This window comes from Glossina fuscipes, unplaced genomic scaffold (assembly GCF_014805625.2).
Source record: "Glossina fuscipes isolate IAEA_lab_2018 unplaced genomic scaffold, Yale_Gfus_2 119, whole genome shotgun sequence".
In the NCBI taxonomy this organism is placed as follows: domain Eukaryota; kingdom Metazoa; phylum Arthropoda; class Insecta; order Diptera; family Glossinidae; genus Glossina; species Glossina fuscipes.
In genome coordinates, this window is record NW_023998462.1 from 44,441 (window position 1) to 61,672 (window position 17,232).

Consider the following 17,232-nt stretch of genomic DNA (forward strand, 5'->3'; position numbering starts at 1 on the left):
TATGTATGTAGTGGAACAAGTGAGCGCGACTTCGACTATAAAAGAGCGTTGCATCACACGAAATCTTTCAATTGTGTCATAGCCGCCTAAGATAAGTGTTCACAGACAATTTGACAAGTTGACCTTTAAGAGTAGTTTTTCTGACTTTACGGATAGGGGATGTGCTCGCTAGCTGTTAGTCATCATCCCTGAAGGACTTTTCAGTACTACTGACTTTACGGATAGGGGATGTACTGGCTAATTGTTAGTCGCCGTCCCTGAAGGACCTTTTAGGACTACCGACTTTACGGATAGGGGATGTGCTGGCTGGCTGTTAGTCACCATCCCTGAAAAACCTTTTAGGACTACTGACTTTACGGATAGACAAACCGTTAGCCCAGGGAGCCAAGGCAGTCAAAACATAAAAAATTAATAAGATAAAAAATTCAGTACAGCTGGATTCCAATAAGCATAAAACGTCTAGGTTTCCCACGTTAATACATTTTCTTTTCTGTTTTTCTTTTCTTGTTTATTTATACATACATTTTATTTCTTTACTTCTCCTTATATATTTTGTATTAGTTTTAAAAATAATTAGTATAAGATTTACTTGTAGTTGTTAATTGAAATCAGCTCCTAATCTATTTTAGCTGAGTGTAATTTATAAGGAAATAAATAAAATAATAAATTACCATGTATTGCATCTTCCTCAATTAGCGGTTATTAATATAATTTAGAACCGTTTGATATATTTTCTAACGTTTATTTTAATACTCTACTCTTAATGCTCTGCTGCTCTGAAACTCTAGTGTTTGCCTGATCTAGGGAGTATACCAAAGTCCGTCTTAAGATGTTACGCTAGTATTGAACACATTCCTTTAACATTCTTATTCAACTCTTGCAATAATATTTTCCTGAATTGTGAAAAGTTTTCCTTTTAATTCACTTTTATACAGGCGACGCTGAAATCAATGCTTAAAATTATAAAGGGATCGGTAAATCTCTTTTTGTAATGAACAAACTCCGAGAGTCACTGACGTCTATTTTATCGTCCTCTCAAGATGATTTCATTAGAGATAGGTTTACTGTTACCTACGGTACCTACTATATGGAAATTATTTGCGTGAACTTTCTGAATATAAGCAAAGAGATTTTATTTACAAACATTTCTCTAAGGGTTACATAAAATGCACTGTACTTGTTTCCCCGAAAATTTGGTTGCATGGTTTAAGGCTTATATAAGTAGCCGTACACAACATATTGTGAGGACCCAAAGTCGTCCCTCGTATTGGCGTCACGGATTCTCCGTCTCTGGTGAGGGGAAGGAAGTGCTAGGTTAAGGTAGTATAGGAATGGAATAAGAATAGATTAAGATAGGATAGAAATAGACTAAGAATAGAATAAGATAGGATAGGAACAGCATAAAAATAGAATAGAGTAGAATAGGCTAGTTTTAGTTCTAGTTGAGGGAGTCGAGAGTAGATTCTCGAGTAGAGAAGTCGTGTTTTAGAGTCGAGAGCAGACCCTCAGTAAATCGCGTGTTAATGGTAAGATAAAGTGAATAAAACAATGATGGAATAAATGAAGAGTCTTTGTAAATATAAATTTCTTGCGTGTTATCTTCCCTAGGCCGCTGAGCTGCCCCAGCCTTAGGAAATGGCACGAAACGTCTTTGCAAGTGGTTCCCGAGCTGAAGTTTCCAAAACGAGAGTGAAGTGCAGTGAAAAAACAGAGACGCAGAAGAAGAGTCGATATCACCATTAAGCAAAAATAAAGTTTTCATGTTAAAGCATGCAAAAGAAACAAAAAATAGCATTGCACAAACAAAAGAAAATAGTCAAAAAAAACAAAAACAAAACAAAAAACATGCTCGTGAACATTAAAATAGAAAAAAAAAAAAACAAAGAAGCGTTCAATTTTGACTTTGCGTCTGAAAAAAAAAGAAAATTGCTTAATTTTGGTATATAATGCAAATACCAAAATAAGAAATTCACAAAACTAACATTTTTTACGTACAAGGCAATAACAGTTTCTTAGCATTAGAAAAATGAAGTGCATAATATCTACTAACTGACTATACGTTTAAACAAAGAAAAATAAAACCGAAAAGAAAACAAGCAGCACTTAATTCATCGAACATAACGGATGGAATGAACTTTGCATAAATTGCATACAAAGGCATCCACACACACGACATCGCTAAGAACAATCACAGAACCTGAAAAACATATAAAATTGAGCATGCAACAGCAACGACAGGCTGTTCACTAAGTTGTATCCTTCGGTTCAACTTTACCATATAAAAGAGACGTCTTTATTTATTTATTTTTTTTTTTTTCATTTTTATTTTTATTTATGAGTTTTATTTTGTTTTCTTTCGTTTTCATGTGAATGAAATACCCTATATCATAGCTTAGTACACTTGGTTGTTTAACCTAAAATCATCATTTCGTTTGTTAGGCTTACTCTCAGATGCGATCAAATTTGTACGCTTATTTTCAGATGCTTCCGAATTCTTAGTTGTTTTTCAATTAAACAGGCGGTTGTTTACATATACAGACTGACTTTTGCAATTATTCTCATTTGTAAACAAACACAGACCGGCTCTTTGAATTATTTTCAGTTGTAGATAGTTTTTTTAAAAAACAACCAGAGCTCGTACATCTACAGTCAGGCTTATTTCTTATCATGAGAACCTTTATATTCAAAGCAGTGCAAAGAATATAAAGCAAAGTAACTGAAGTGCATGAGGAAAAAAGTAAAGAAATACGAAAAGCAACTATAATTTGAACACATAGATCTGGCTACGAATCAATTATAATATCGACAGCAAGTATCATAACAGTTAGAAGTTACGAGAGCAAAATTTATTTTGCTGCATATTTTTTTATGAATGCCTTTTCTAACTTCTTCTGAGAGTAAAATCTACTTTAGTAGTAGCGCCGTATTCGTTACATAGACAATCTCTATACTTCTCTTATTCTTACTGCTTTTTTAGGTACGGTAATGTTGTTATAAACTTGTTGTTGTCGCCTCTGTCGCCTCATTTTATTCGCTCATTTAATCAGTCTCTTAAGTCGCCAAATTTATATGAAGAAATTGTATGTAGACTCGCTCATTTACTTACTCTCTAAAGTAACAAAATTCGAAGTTCGCTCATTTAGTTACTCTCTAAAGTAACAAAATTCAAAGTTATTTTACCTTTTTTTTACGTAGGCAGAGAGAGATTTTTGTCACTTCAACACCTTGAATAAAAGTAAAATCCCTAATAAATAATACATAAACATACATAGACTTCTTCCGCCATCTTGACGTTTATGTAAAGCATTTTTTTTTTTTGTTTATTATGTCCGATTAAAATCAATGGAAAATATATAAACATGCCTGGAAAGTATATTTCATATTTTGTTCAATATTTACCGTAAAAAGATTCAACTGCCTTAAAACTATATTTACAAACAAATCTCAAAGCCCACACAAACGTGTGTATATAGACAGAAAAAATTTGGAATATATAAAAACAAATAAAGCGTTTTGTAATCGGAAATCGACATCATTTGCGATCCCATAAGAGCCTGTGTTAAATCAAATACCGCAATGTGCTCGCCGCAAAAAACCCGCTGCGCCGAATACGGCCAATTGAAGAGAGAGGAGTTTATTTATTTATTTATTTATTCCACTTATACAAGAAACTCAACTACAAATTTTGACAGTCGAGTTCAGTTGACTCTTAAAGTGGATCTTAAATTAATTAATATTAAAACTTCCTATATATACAATAAAACAAATAAGAAGGACAAAAAAGAAAAAAAACATGTACAAAACTAGCATAGAGCCACACCCACCGGTACAGAACCAAATTGCGATTAACCCCTACGCTATCGCAAACATGCATAAGCTTAGCAACCGATAATAGTTAACAACAATTAATTTTGGACTCATCGTGACATTTTAAGGTTAGGAGCTAGTTTAAGTACGACATAGGTAAATTGCGCCTATTAAGTAATGTTGTTTTAATGGACTTTAAAGAGTCCAATAATGAGAATAAGTGATAGACATCATTTAGGTTCTTGCAACCAACTCTGAGCAGATTAAACAGCTCATAATTATATTTACACTAACTAAGCTTAACTAGGATAAAGTGCCTAGAGAAGCGGTTAGGGCCATTAAAGCTTATCTCACCATGTAATGAAAGCGAGTCAATAGCACCATTTACTACTTTGATTACAAAGGAAACGCTAAGAACAAATCTACGTTTCTCGAGAGACGGTAAGGACAGCAGAAGCAACCTAAGTTCTTACATTTATTTAGATTTAGTTTCAGAAGATTCAAAGAGCACCATGCAACAAAATTACCCAAGTCACCTTGAAGCTGATGTGATTGCGATTCAACAGAGAAGAAAGAAAACAGTTTCACATCATCAGCATGCATTAAGATCTGGCTGGAATTAACCACCGATGGAAGATCGTTAATGGATAAACTAAATAAAATGGGACCTAAATGACTTTTTTGAGGTACGCCACACATAACGGGGAATTCATCCGAGTTGATGAAGTTAAACAAAACCCTGCAGGATCTATTGTGCAGATAAGAGCTTATCGATTTTACTAAATAGAAAGGGAAGCCAGAAGCTTGGATTTTAAAGATCAGTAAGTTATGGTAAGCCAAATCAAACGCTTTGCTTAAATCAGTGTATATTACATCTGTGCGAGAGCCACTGGGAAAAGCCTTGAAAACATGACAAGTAAACTTTAACAAATTGGTGACCGCCGATCGCTCTTTCCGAAAGCCGTGCTGGTGCGGAGAAATACACGAATTAATGGCAAAGGTCAAATGCTGAGTCACAATTCGCTCGAACAACTTGGGCAAGATTTGGCTATGCCTCCGTAGTTACCAAAAAATTGTCTACTTCCACTTTTGTGGATAGGAGTAAGGAAACTACTATTCCAATGCGAAGGGAAAACACATGTATTCAAGGACAGGTTAAAAATCTTTGAGATCACACCAGATAACTCGACAGCGCAAGATTTAAGTACACATGATGGAATTCGACCAGTTTCAGGCGCACAACTATATGTTAGAGAGTTCAAGCCTTTAGAAATAACCAAATTAGGAGTTGAAACCAAGTTAGTTATAGGATATGGGTAGTTTGCGGATAAATCGGAATTGGCAGTCGAAAGGTTTCGACAGAAGTACACAGCGAACAGATTTGAGATTTCAAAATCATCCGAGGAATCAGAGTCATTAAAAGAAATATGCGAGGGATGTGTGGAAATTTTTCTTTTTGAGTTAATAAATTTAAAATAGTATTTAGAATTAGCGAACAGAGAGGATTTAATGAACTGAAGGTATCGGCAGTAATAATGGTGGTTGAGGGAGTTAAATCTATGCCTCGCCACCGATTAAGCGATGTAGTCGAGCGCAGAGCCACTTTTCGAATATTTTTTGAATAGCGTGTTTTTTCTATTCTTGTAATATTTAATTGTCTAATTAAAACACGGGGGACACCTGCTTCGAGGTCGGCACTGCTTGATCGGAACAGATGCAGCAGTAGCTAGATTTAATATATTGTAGAACGAAAACAATAAGCTTTTAATACTTCCTGTTGAGAAATCAAGCCTTATATGTGAAAGGTGATATTTTAGCAATACAATATTGATTTTATGAAAATCATAATATTTATTTGAAACATATGAAACACTTGAACATTTGAAACATATTATTTAAAACAGTTGAGCGAACCATCATGCTTTTGATAAAAGGAAATACACATTGCTGGATGATAAGGATCCTCAGTTAAACTAGAAGGTGGACAACGATTTACACTAATTTTAGGGAAACTGGCAAAGGAGAGGTCAAACAGTCTACCATTACAATTAGGGATACCGTTGTATTGAACTAAATTATGCTCTATCAGATGTTGGGTAAGGAATCCAAACCAAATCAAAGGGTTTCGACTGCTTGTGCCACTTCACAAATGAGGGCGGCCTGTTGCTGTTTGGGGAAATATAGGAGCAGGTTATAAATAGTTGTTTATTAGGTTGCCGTAAAAAAATGCGAAAGAGAGACAATTGATCGCGGACCATGGCCAAGGAGAGAACCAAAAAAAAAACGGAAAAAATAATTAGAGAAGATATCGCGTTTTGTTCGAAAAGAAAAAGAAAAAGTCAAAACAAAAGGAATTTGGAACTATTTCAGCGATTTTATGAACGTATGCAAAACAAAAAAAAAAGGATGTTGATATAACAAATTGTGACTTTTAAAAGAAAATACTTAAACATTAAACGCGTTCCAAGTAAATTGAAGTAAAGAAAAAATAAATAAATAAAAAAGAGAAAGGAGAAAATAAAAAGGTTAAAATACCACAAAAAGAAATTTTTGAAACATTTGCATAAAACTGAAAAGAATGAAAAAGTGTGTGTTAGAGAAAGGAACGAAAAAATTGAAGATGAGCTTAATTCGCAAAAAAAAAAAAAAAACTAAAAAAGAAAAAGCTGAATTATGCTTTAACCGCTTAAACAATGTTTAAAATATCAACACAAAAATTTTGGACAATATTGCTCAAAACTTGTGGTCGATTGTTATTACTACTCTTATATCTAATGGCACAAGTTTCTTAATTAGTAATATCCTACGCATAAAAGTGAAATTCTGTATAACAAAAATTGCAAAAGGCAAGCACAAAAAAATAAGTAAGTGACAATATTGTTAAAGAAGCATATCAATTACCAAACAAAACTTCGAAAAGAATATAATAACAAATCAAAAATATGTAATTTGTATTTTACTGAACGAAAACAAAACACTAATGGAAACGCATAAATGCATTCATGTAGAGAGTGGTCACATATGTGGCAATTATAAACGAATATTAAAGCCCACATAATTGTAAAAATATCGAACAAAAATCAGAAAAACCACAATTGCAGATTTATTAAAAATTTATTTAAACGGAAACTTTATTAAAAGCCAACGAAACTACATTAAAAACGCAGGAACAGTGTTTGTGAAAGAATGCAGCAGTAAACCCAAGAGAGGACAATCAAAGTAAAGACGGAGAGCTTCAAGCAGAATCAACAGCTACAGCAGCAGCAATAACAGTAGAGAAGGCAGCATAGCATCGTTCGTCATCATTCGATGTATAAAAAAAAGGGAAACGAAAGAGAAAGTCGACAACCCGCATAGAGGAATGAACTCCACCAAAAATTGTACAGTTCGAAAACATCGGAAAATGTGTTATATAACATTAAAAATCGGCATAACAAGAGAAACTGTCTTACAAAAAAGGGAGAGCTTTACTAACGTTTCTTTTCTTGCAGGTCAGCAAAGTCAGCAGATGGGGCCCCAATTTTACCGGCCATAGTGAGCCGCTTGCCTTCACCGAGCGGATCGAAGAGCTAGCTTAGGTATACAGCTTCGACAAAGATCGTTTACCAGCCACCATGGTGGTGATGCTACCCGGCCGGGCCTTAACGAGGTACCGTAACAGCAACGAACACTGGACATCCTGGTAGAAGATCAAAGCTGACTTTCTAAAACTCTTCCTGCCACCCAGAGTGGAGACCACCAGCTTAATTGTCCGAACCCACAGGTCTTACACTGCTGGATCTGCGGCCGACGAGGCGTGCGAATCATCAACTGCTGTCAATAACAGCGCGTACCTGCCTCCCCGAGTTAAGCGAACACACCATGATAGGTTTATTGTTAAAGCAGGGCCAATTACCACCCAGCCAAGTCAACGTAATCATCTAACAACAACGCACACAAACGAGACTTACGATTTACCAACGCGATGCTCTTCTTTTGCGCTGAAAGTTAATAACGGCAATCCACCTCCCAGCAAGGAAATTTTTGAAACTCCGCTACGCAGCGATACGAAGCAAAGTCCTCAAATCCATCGAAATCCACGCCTTCCATCCAATGAAGCCCACCAGGATAAAAATGCCATCCAGGCCTACAAACAATCGTGCTCAGGGAAGTCAAGGGCGCCATGCCTCCTACTACAGCTCACACCTGGTAGAGTCGGAGCGGCCTAAGAGACCAGCCATTGTAACGTCGGCGTTCGCATGCCTGAAGGACAAACAAGTAGATTTCGAAGAGGCAAAGCCCATTACACGGCTGCACTCATCGCCAAGGTCAGATCAATACAATGCGAGCCCTATAGTGGCCAATGTTGACCCACGACCCGCACCTACTGGCCAACGCTCCGACATCCCGATGTCAGAAAGCCACGGGTGAACGAGTGCTGATACGACTTTCCGTCAACAGAAGGCAAATGCCACGCCTAAAGATACGGCACCCATCTTGGAAAAACAATCAAGTTTGCCTCAACAGCAACTCAGCATAACAACATCACGGGAGACACCACAACAGCTGCAGCCTCAACAACAACAACATATACCAACAGAAGTCGGTACCCAAAACAATCATAACAATAGCATCATAACAACTACAATGAATTCAACAATAAGAAGACGACAACGACAATCACTACAAATCCGAATAACCGGGTGATGCCCACGCACCAAAGGCGGTATGCACAGCAAAATGCAAACAACAATTTTAACGGCTGCTCATCGAATGAAGCAGGCTGTCTGACGTCAGGTATGCCTCCACCAATAGTCGACGTACAAAATGGAACAGCACGAAACATAAAAGTCATTGATAATGAAAGCGAAATATCTTAGGAAGCAGAAGCGAAACAAATTCTTCTACGTTTACCTACACCGAACAGTGTGAAGGGAAATATCACCAACAGGAGTAATCAATTGCAACAGCAATCTGGTTTGCATATTCAATCATCGCTGCGAACGAACGTTATAAGGCATGCGCTGCCTATGCCACCCCCACCGTTAGCTTATGAAATCACTGAATTGATATAAAAGGCTATGTAACTTTTCGGAAACTCAACCTATACACGGATGTTGTCGTCTAATTCTTATCATCTTTCGCATGTTTTCCGGCCTGGCTCGTCGGATGGGGGGTGTCCAAGTATAGGATATACAGACACGTGATAGGTACTTGCCTCGCTATGATATTCCATTATTTTAAAACAAAACATGTTTACTATGAAATCTTAAAAAAAAGCTTTTGACTAATCTAATCCATGCCCTAACCACATTGCTTCTATCTCGCCTCTCCGCCACCCACCGGAAGTCTTACCAATATGTTACCTTCTAATAAGAACACATTTCTTCTCTCTCCTTTTCAACGAATGTATTACAACGTTTTAATTCCATATGTAAAAATCACAATTTTCCAAAAAAAAGGGAGAATAGTAAGTATTCAATCTTAACACAACCTTATAACGAATTAGTACAATATTTCGGGATCAAAATGTTCAAAAGGAACATAGGTTATTAAACAGTTTTATTGATTTCTTGCGATGCTTTAATTCAATTTTGCAAAACCTATAATGTACAAAAGGTACATTGGTTGTTGAACAATCTTTTCAAAACTTAAAACGACTTAGTACAATATTTCGTAACTAAAATGTTCATAAGGGACAAAGGTTATTAAACAATTTTAAGGGTATATTGCAATGATTTAATTCGACATTGCAAAACCAAAAATGTTCACAATAAACAATGGTTGTTTAACAATCTTACCAAATCTTACACGACTTAGTACAATATTACCGATACAAATTTTACGCTCTGGGCAAGGGTTAATAATAAATTTCATAAAACGACTTATCGAAACCGCCAACCACGCCAATGCGCATCGCCATAGCTGAAAGGTGCTTTAATTACTTATAAGTGCTAGAGTTATCGCAAACAAAGAGTAGGATTAATATTAAGGTACTAATACTCGAAAGATAAGCCAAGGATTGCTTCCCTCATAGAGACGGTGTGCTCCGGACGTTACGCCGGACGATTTAACTTCCCTCCTTCCTACTTTTACTTCTTATATTTTTTTCCCTTTGTGCTTCAGGCCCTTTTTTCTCCTCGTTATCAAAAGATTTGGAAAATCCTTTTATCGTTTCCTCGAACGACAAAACAAAATAGCTATCCTTTCGTTACTAGTCGCGATGGCAAAGCAAAACTAGGATTATTTTAATTTCTCCCAACGAAAAAAGGAATTTGCACGCTAAAAGAATCCGCGGAGCGCCATCTTTCTTTTTCTTCTTCTCAAAAACGTGTCATGTAGAGCCAAAACGATCATATAGCAACCAAAAATGATTTGTAGATTTTGCTGTTGATTTACACCAAAGTCACAAGTTTTTATGCACATGCCATTTTCGGCAAGATTTCATTAAATTAATTGGAATAATTCCATCGATATATGGATTGCATGGAAGTGAAATTTCTCCCTTTAAAAAATATTATTATTTCTTAATAACACTGTTAAAGATGATTTTTAAAAATTTTGCTAAAAAAAACCGCAGAAAAGTAAACAAAACAACCGACTCTACGCCATTATTCAGACAAAAAAAAAAATCTTTTTTTCTCAATTACCCAAGTTTCTCTTTTTTTCTTTTTTCCTACGCGCCGCTTGTCGCTTTTTCAAGGTTACCAAAGTTTGCTTTTTTTCCGTTTTTTTTCTTTTTTGTTTCTCCCCACTACAGTGCCTGTTACAGCTACAAATAAAGTTTTTGAACGTCAACAACAACAAACAGCACCTCAGGGCAAAAGTCTTTCAATATGGAGTGAACATGTTCATAAGGCAATAAAATATCATGCATTGAAGGAAATCTACAGGTAGATGGGGAGCTGTATGTGATCACCGTCAGCTGCCGGGAGAGTAGGCAGCCGTACTCTTCGGCGCTGAGGCAACCCCTCACCTTCATGAATAACATTAATTACAACAGCTATAATAATCGCAGCATCGTCATCGTCAACATTAATTATCACCACAACAACGTCCACTTTTATAAATGCCCAGACACAACAAAATCGCATCAGCCCTGATGAGGCCATGCCAAATACCAAGACAACACCCACCTGCTTGCACAACATCATGAACCTTTACAAAAATCATCGATAGTATCCACTGCAAAATGCAACCATTACAACGGCAGCACAGCAACTACAATAAATCTAACCAAATGACAATACAGCTACAACGCACTACGCTCATTTCAATCGCGACGAGTACATAATGACGTCACAATGCCCTCACCAGCTGTTACATAAACAACAACAACAGCAAATAATAGCACCCTGCTCTGCTCAGGCAACAGCCTTTGCGTTATCATCGCAAAGTGATAGCAACCTGCTCTGCAAGTAAGATGCTCTGCGCCGTCATCTTTCGGCCCAACAATCACCAACAGCAGCATCAGTCACTTTTTCCCCCCCGACGAACGGTGGATCTGTGAGGACCGAAAATCGTCCCTCGTTTTGGCCTCACGGATTCTCCGTCTCTGGTGAGGGGAAGAGAGTGCTGGGTTAAGGTAGCATAGGAATAGAATAAGAATAGATTAAGATAGGATAGGAAGAAAATAAGAATATTTTAAGGTAGGATAGGAAAAGAATAAGAATACAATAAAATAAGATAACAACAGCATACGAATAGAATTGGGTAGAATAGGCTAGTCTTAGTTCTAGTTGAGGGCGTCGAGAGTAGACTCTCGAGTAGGGAAATCGTGTTTTAGAGTCGAAAGTAGAGCCTCGGAGAGTCGCGTGTTAATGATAAGATAAGGTGAAGAAAACGATGATGGAATAAATAAAGAGTCTTTGGGAATATAAATTTCTTGCATGTTATCCTTCCCTGGGCCGCTGAGCTGCCCTAGCTTTAGGAAATGGGACGAAACGTCCTCGCAGCAAGTTGTTTAGTTCTTGTACACCACGGTCTATACAAGTCGTAGCTAGTACTCCACAGGCATGTGGCTCCACTAATTTTTAATTTATTCATTAACGGCTTATTTTAACTGTATACATTCATACACAACCAAATATGTAACATAAGCAATGACAGGTACAGACTTGTATTATTTAAATCTTTAACATACAAGGACTAATATTTGGAACAAACATTGTAAAATGATGAACAACTGTCTCGGTTGTTTCCACTGAACAAAGTTTCTAGTCAATTCGTCACGAATAACGGAATGCCTGAACAGAGAAGCTCCCATGAAAATAGCCCACAAGCAGGTTAATGATACATAGAATAAGAAGCATGATTTAAGATAAGAGACAAAACAGTTAGTAAACGACATCCAACCACAACACAAGTATTACCTTTTCTTAATTCGATAAACCTTATCTAATTCAGACACTAAGAAAGTATTTATATTTTTTCAGGAAACCCAAAAAAATAACATGCAACTGGCGCAGTTGTTCATAACCCATAAAATCTAAGTAAGTGCAAGTTATCTAGCAATTAGGACCTCGGAGCCTAAAGAAAGAAAATTTATTTGGCAAACTCACAAATAAAAATGCGGATAAGCGAAAATTATTCAGCAAGCAAAAGTCCAAATGAATGACAACTAGTTGGCAAATAAAAACACGAAAAGTGTATATTAATTAATTTATTGCACTATCTACAATATTCATTTTAGAATGTACAAAATATTTTTAAAGTTTCTTTCTTGTTTGCCTTAAGATAAATAAGCATAAAACGTCAAAAAAGTGAAAAAATAAGATTTAGTTACATGTAAGTTTGCGTGGAAATTACCGATTTTTCAATTTTTGCACGTGAAGAGCCGATTACTGCGTTAAATAAGTATAAGTAACCAAGTTATAGGCTCTCTGAAGTTTCCATTTGGAAGTTACATACTTTATGAAAAAACAAAGTGAATATGACCATCTTACAGTGGTAATTAAAACAAGTACAAAACAGGTAAAAGCATATATAATTGCATGTCAGTGAATTTTGGAAAACACGATGTTTATAAACCATTCATGTCTGCACAAATAACCGAAAGATCGGCAACGGAGTTTAATATATTTGGGGCCACCGTTCAGTGCCGCTTTGTGAGGTTCGAAGGTTGTTGAAACTGTTGTACATGCCATTGTTAAGCTAGCTAGCTCGGGAGACATGGCGGTGTTTTACGTCTCAGGGAGATTTCCTACACCTTGTAATTCATTCCTTTTGGTTTTTTTTTTTTGTAGATTATGTATATATGTTTTTGTATTAATAAAATTCTACAATTTCATTTAATTTATTTCTCAATTTATTGTTTAATGTTTATCGAACACCACGCCATCTTTTCCTTTTGTTTTTTACTTCATTTTTCCACAGTTTTTCCAAGAAAACAGAATCTACACCAATTAGCATATGCACTTATATAATGTGTTCAGATTCTACATCTTCTATTTTTTCACTTATTTAAAGAAATTTTTATGACTGATTTTCGTAAGCGAAATCAACAACTCCTTCAACGTTTCATTCTTAACAAAAAGTATGTTAAACACATGTTACAACTTCTTTAATCAAATACTTTTCATTTCTTATTTTTACAAACGTTTATAATGAAAGTTAGTAGAAATCTATAATCGCAAACGCAATTTTTACCCTTTTCTTTTGACATATGTTTACAATGAATACTCCCAGAAACATATAACTATAAACGAAAACAAATGTAAATAAAAAAAGTGAAGTTTTGTTAAACATTACCTAAAGTTAGTTGGTAATCATTTTGTATTGTACTGATTAAAAAATAAAAAAAAAATTCAACAATAAAAAGAAACTTTTAAAAAACCGATATAATTACAATATAAAAGTAGACAATGTCAAGCAAAATGTTTTAAAAAGCAATTATGGACATCCGCTTGCATTTAATAAGGCTTGATCAAAATCTTTTTTGCCGTAATTTAATTATCACCACTTCGTGCATTTAAAATCATCTATAAATTAAGACGGTGATTTTTAATGTTCTCGTTGTTCTAATCGGTCTAATCGTTCCTGAAAAAGTGGTAAACAATCGGAAAACAGTGTTTTTGAACAAATACTTTTTTTGTGGGTTGCTAAACAAAGTTTACATATTAAACGAAATATTGGAAAACCGACATTGTCGAAAGAAGAAATGTGGACTGAAACAATGTTTTCAACAAAATTGTAAAGGAGAACAGAAAAATCCAACAAAAGGAAATTGGCGAATAAATAAAAGCAATAGACGACATATAGCTGAAAACGACATATGTTCGTAAAAACATAAAGTAAGAAAGAGAAGAGTTCGTGGGGTACAGCTTTGAATCCACTGCACTTTGCTGACGTGAAGTAGTTTCCTCATCTTATAAAAGAGTTGAAATGGATTGTTCTTTTTTTATATTATTTATAAATTGAAAGAGATAATATCATAAATAAATTTTGAAAATTTGGGAAATGAAATTAAAAGACCCTTCATTCGTTACTAATATACGTGTCAGAAATATGAAATGTGTTCTTCTATTTTTTTTCAGTTCAGTAATTCACTCACCGTTCTGGTAGAATTTGTATAACTGACCGACCTGCTAATGAGTACTAAGAAATTGACGGAGGAACGGAGGGCGATCTTATAAAAATAGTAAGTGGAGTAACAATAGGAGACGTGTATAAGGGTTTATACACGTTTCATGGGGACAATGGAATCTAAAATGATGTTGTCAACGTCAATACTAAAATGCAGAAACCGCAACTCACTTAAAGATGGAAATCCTTTCACAACCAGGATCTGCAGCAGGATATGCTTACACTACTGGAAACACAATCTTTGTATCTTTTCTAAACCATACCAGCATTGGTACATCCATAAAGTGGAACCAACGGAATAATCCGACACATCGTTTCGCCGTACTTCACTCCTATCTGGATCGTTCCGGAAGAGTGGGAGGAAAGTAGGAAGAAAAAGGCGATATTCCTAATTGATTACAGAGAATTGAACAAGATGACATTTGACATTTGAGATATCCCCTACCTAGTATTGACAGAATCTTCGATAAGTTAGAGAGATGCTAATATTTCGCTACGGTTAATTTGACATGTATAAAGCTGCCTTTATGATAGAAGAGTAGTATTATGAATTTGTAAGAATTATCTTCGACTTACAAACTGACCTCGCAACATTTCAGACATTAACAGACAGGATATAGTCTGAAAAAATTATAGAAATAGATTATGTCCCGTCTACAGAGATGCTGTTAGTATATTTTCTGCATCGCTAAAAGAGCACATGCAATCAATGCAATTAATATTTGCAAATGTAAAACGTGCAAATTTAAAAACACGTTTAAATTAATCAGAGTTCCAAAATGGGAAAGAATTCCTAGGACAAATAATTTCGCAAGAAGAGTGAAGTCAAACCCATCCAAAACGCAATGTATGCCCAAAATTTCTGTTACCGAAGACGCCGAAGCAAATAAAGCAATTCCTCCGAGTAATGAGGTCTTATAGAAAATCTCTTCAATATTATTCACCATTATCAAAACCCACCAATCTTTTGACCCGATTTCCAAACATGCCTGATGGGGACTGAAATTGTCGGAATTTGACTACGAAATTAAAGGCGATAAAGCCACAAAAAACGATAGCGATTGATTCCGGAAGAAGGGGAAATTAATTCAATAGAAAACAACACAAAAATTCCAAAGAGTAAGTCACCATTCAGCTTTTATAAAAACCAAGTTATCATAACAAAAATCAACTCCAGATCCAGATGAAAACTATGCTTAACATATACAACAAATTCTAATTTTAAATTTGAAGAATTACTTCAACCCAATGCGAACAAATGCAGTCATAATTGATGACGTTTATGAAATATTTAAAAACTTTAATTTTGTCAAATAATACAAACTTCATAGTTCTAAAATTTTGATCACTACTCTGAGATGTGGAGGATGAACTTGGACTAGCAAAGTTAATTGAACAAGAACACATAAGTGAAAATCACTGAGGTTTACAAACAACTTGCCAGGAACTGATATAATTTACCATCTGCATCTAGAGCTTAGGGTAACAAAGTATATAAATAGTCACGAAATATGCCGCCAAAGAAATTTGACAGATGGCCCAAAATTCCTTACAAAGTAAGAGAGACTTGTGTAAATCGAACAAAAAATTATTCATTATTCATGCGCGAAGGCGAAAGTGTTATAAGTACAAAGTTATGGGAACCATAATGATTATGTATCAATAAAAATCAGAGAGGTAAAAGGAATCAAACATTATACCAAAGTCCTTCACATCTTAAGTATGGCAGCCTACCTCTAGAGGACAGGATACACATTTCGCTTTGGTAAGTGAAAAACGTAAGCTTATTAGTAAGTTAGGTGAACGACTGAAAAACATAGACGCAACTATGGATAGCGACGAAGAAATCCAAATATCGAACTCGGCTATCTACACAGAAGCGAACAAAACCTACCGAACCAGATGCGTACAATTACTATTAATTTTATGACTACCCATATAGCGATTGCATAAACAAATCTGAAGATTCTCTTGGAAGCAAAATAACGAGTCTCGAAGACTCCTTAGGACGAAGTCACGTTCATGTCATGAATCACGTATACATCAAATAAATAATGAGACTCTTCTTCTGAAAGAACAAAATGATGACATTGATCAAGAAATATTCTCTAATAGATTTGGAATAATTTCCACAAATATTTCAACAAAAACAGAAATGGACTTTATTACAAACTTCGATGGTTCTCCGAAATAATAATATTGCTTTATTGATTTATTTATTCCACATATACAAGAAACCCAACTAAAACAAAATGGCAGTCGAGTTCAATTGACTCTTAAAGCAAATCTTAAATTAATGAATATTAAAACTTAGTATAAGTACAATAAAACAAATAAGAAGGAAAAAAAAGAAAAGCATATACACAACCAGCATAGGGCCCACAACCGGTACAGAACCAAATTGCAAATGAAGCCCTAAGCCATCGCAAACATGCATAAGCACGGCAACCGATAATAGTTAAAACAATTCATTTTCGAATCGTAACGATTTTTTAAGGTTAAAAGCTAGTTTAAGTAAGACATGGGTAAATCGCGCGTATTAAGTAATGTTGTTTTAATGGACTTTAAAGAGTCCGACAATGAGAATAAGTGAAAGACATCATTTAGTAATTATATTTACATTGACTAAGCTTTATCAAGATAAAGTGGCTGGAGAAGCGGTTAGGAACATTAATGCCTATCTCACGAAGTAATGCGGGCGAGTCAATTGTACCATCTATTAATTTGATTACGAAGGAAACCCCAAGAACAAATCTACGTTTCTCCAGTGACGGTCAGATAACAGAAGCAACCTATTTTCATAGGGCAGAAGAGGGGCAATCGGATCCCAACCCAAATTTCTAAGGGCAAACAGCAAGAATT

The 17,232-nt window shown here is 35.5% G+C and overlaps 1 protein-coding gene across 2 annotated transcripts in view; it reads right to left on the minus strand.

Annotated features, from left to right (window-relative positions):
- Nucleotides 1–1,414: 1,414 nt before the first annotated feature.
- Nucleotides 1,415–17,232, minus strand: part of LOC119640332 (7-methylguanosine phosphate-specific 5'-nucleotidase) — a 44,231-nt gene continuing 28,413 nt past the window's right edge. Inside the window, exon 6 of one of the 2 annotated variants that reach the window (XR_005247649.1) lies at nucleotides 1,415–1,669. The gene's annotated coding sequence lies outside the window, so the exon portion shown is untranslated. The remainder of the gene's footprint in view (nucleotides 1,670–17,232) is intronic. The other variant, XM_038038268.1, reaches the window with a different exon arrangement.